Source organism: Otolemur garnettii, unplaced genomic scaffold (genome assembly GCF_000181295.1).
Source record: "Otolemur garnettii isolate 467f Iridium unplaced genomic scaffold, OtoGar3 scaffold00006, whole genome shotgun sequence".
Lineage (NCBI taxonomy): Eukaryota > Metazoa > Chordata > Mammalia > Primates > Galagidae > Otolemur > Otolemur garnettii.
Genome location: NW_003852401.1, coordinates 46,158,913 through 46,161,549, shown reverse-complemented (window position 1 = coordinate 46,161,549; position 2,637 = coordinate 46,158,913).

The following is a 2,637-nucleotide window of genomic DNA, read 5'->3' as shown; positions in this document are numbered from 1 at the left end:
AAAAACGTCAGACAAAATGGTAGTGGGGGACACTCAGCAGGATACCTGGCAGTGATTCCTCCCAACTGGCAAGGCCATGAAAATAAAGGCAGGATAAGAAACTGTCACAAAGGCTGGAGCCTGGGGGAACCTGGGAGCAAAATGTTACATAGTACCCTGGATCAAATCCTAGATCTAGAGAAGATACTTTGGAAAAATCGATGAAATTTAGAGAAGGTCTGGAGCTTGGTTACTAGGAATACACTTAGGTGAGTGTCCGAGTTTTGACCAATGTCCCAAAGTCATCAGAGATGTTAGCCATGAGAAGAGGTCATGGGAAGAGGATGTGAGAACTCTGTTTTATCTTTCCAAGTTTTCTGTGATCTGATTTTTTAAAGTGTTTTTTAAAAAAACTAAAATATCTAGTCCAATTTAATTATCAGCCTTTCAGATTTTATTTACAGTTGAAGCTTCTCCCTACTCCCAGCTCAGAATTGCTTTAGGCTCTAAGGAGAGGCTTATCTACCCCACTCTTGAAAATGGAAAGAACAACTGGCTTTCTCCTGATACAATCATTTAAATTGGAAAGGCAATGAGGAGGAAACAAGTTCTCAGATCACTTAGGTAGAGCCCAACCGATGATCCCTGAGGACCCTGCTTGTAAAATCACTGGTCACCGTGGCATCGTTGCACTGATGGCCTCAAATGTTTGATATATAGACTCTAAGAATGGAATGAGAATCTTAACCTCTTTCCTTGTGCCCTGTCTTTGGTTTTGACCTTCAAGGGCCCAGAGTGTCAGCTTTAAGAAGAATGCACATGAACAGCCCATGGATCTTGCCTGAGCATCTGCCAGGTCCATCAAAGGAGTGTGGGCTGTGAGGGAAGGTGCTGTCTATCAGCTTTGCTTCCAGCATGACCTGCTCCTCCCGGGTGGGTGCTCTTGAGACTACATGCTGCAAGCTCATCCAATCGTGGGTATTCAAAAGATCTTCTGAAATGAAAATTTCAGTTGGAATCTTTGGGATATGTTTTAGATAAAGTGTCTAAGAAAGAATTAAGAGCTCATTAATTTAGAATCAAATTTCCTCCTACAAAAAGAAAATCTTTGTTCCTTTTTGAGAAGATAAAAGGGTTTTGATTGTGGATTAAAATTTTGCTGCTTCAGCTAAAACTACCAAGCCATGGCGGACTGAGGAAGAATGTTGAAAATAGAATTATACCTGAACTGAAATATGCCTGCAGGTTGTACGAAACCCCCTGCCCAAGGCTAACATGGGAAAGGCAAGCCTTGCTTCCTCCCACGGCTTCTCTGAGCCCCTTCCACCTCCCAATGCTGCCTTTCCCCTTAATTTAAGGAATTATTGTAATAGGTTTTCTTATGTTAAATCATTCTTGAATTTCTCTGTTAAGTCTGGCTTTATCCTGACTGTATCTAACTTTGGGATTTGATTTATTAATATTTTATTAATCATTTTTTGGTCTCCACATCTCTAGACATTCAGATCAATTCTTGCTAAAACAGGCTGAGATTTTGGATGTGTCCACCACCTTCTCCCTCATCTTGACATAAATGGGACACATGAAGTGTCATTTAACCAGTGTCCTCTGCTTAGGCCTTAGAATAGATTAAAGCATTTCTCCCAAAACCAAATTGCAGGGTTAGGGGTTCGAGGAAAGTAGATGTGAATTTTTAAATATTTACTCCATTTAATATAAGACTTTGTCAACAGGTGACCATTTTTTCAATTCAAACAGTGACTAGTCATCCATGTTACAGACTCCTCAAAAAGCCTTACTGGAAATTTCAGAATTTAATAGTCATGAGATTTCTAACTTGAAATTTATCCCAAGCAGGAAACAAAACCCTTCTAAGAAATTAATTCAGCCTGCCTAAAAATATATATGAAAACGATACCTACGCTCATATGCGTATTGCAGCACTCTTCACAATAACAAAGCTGTGGAATCAACCTAAGTGTCCATCAGTGGAGGATTACATAAAGCAAATGTGGTATATGTACATCATGGAATAATACTCAGCCATAAAAAAGAAAAAATCACACCTTTTGCAGCAACATGGATGGAACTGGAGGCCATTATTAAGAGTGAAATGAATCAGATACAGAAAGACAAATACTGATTGTTTTCTCTTATAAAAGGGAGTGAAATAGTACGTGCACATGGACGTAGAGTGTGGAATGATAGACAACAGAGACTTGGAAGGGTATAGAGGTGGGGGCTGGATGAGGAGAAATTACTTAATGGGTGCAATATACGTTATTCTGGTGATGAATGCCCTAAATGGTGACTTCACCATGGCACAATCTATGCATGAAATAGAACTGTATTTATATTCCATAAAATTATACATATTCAGGGTGGCACCTGTGGTTCAGTGAGTAGGGCTCCAGCCCCATATAACAAAGGTGGCAGGTTCAAACCTGGCTCTGGCCAAACTGCAACAAAAAATAGCTGGGTGTTGTGGCAAGCACCTGTAGTCCCAGCTACTCGGGAGGCTGAGGCAAGAGAATCACCTAAGCCCAAGAGCTGGAGGTTGCTGTGAGCTATGATGTCATAGCACTCTACTGTGGGTGACAAGGTTATACTCTGTCTCAAAAAAAAATTATACATATTCTAAAAAAGGAAATTAATTCA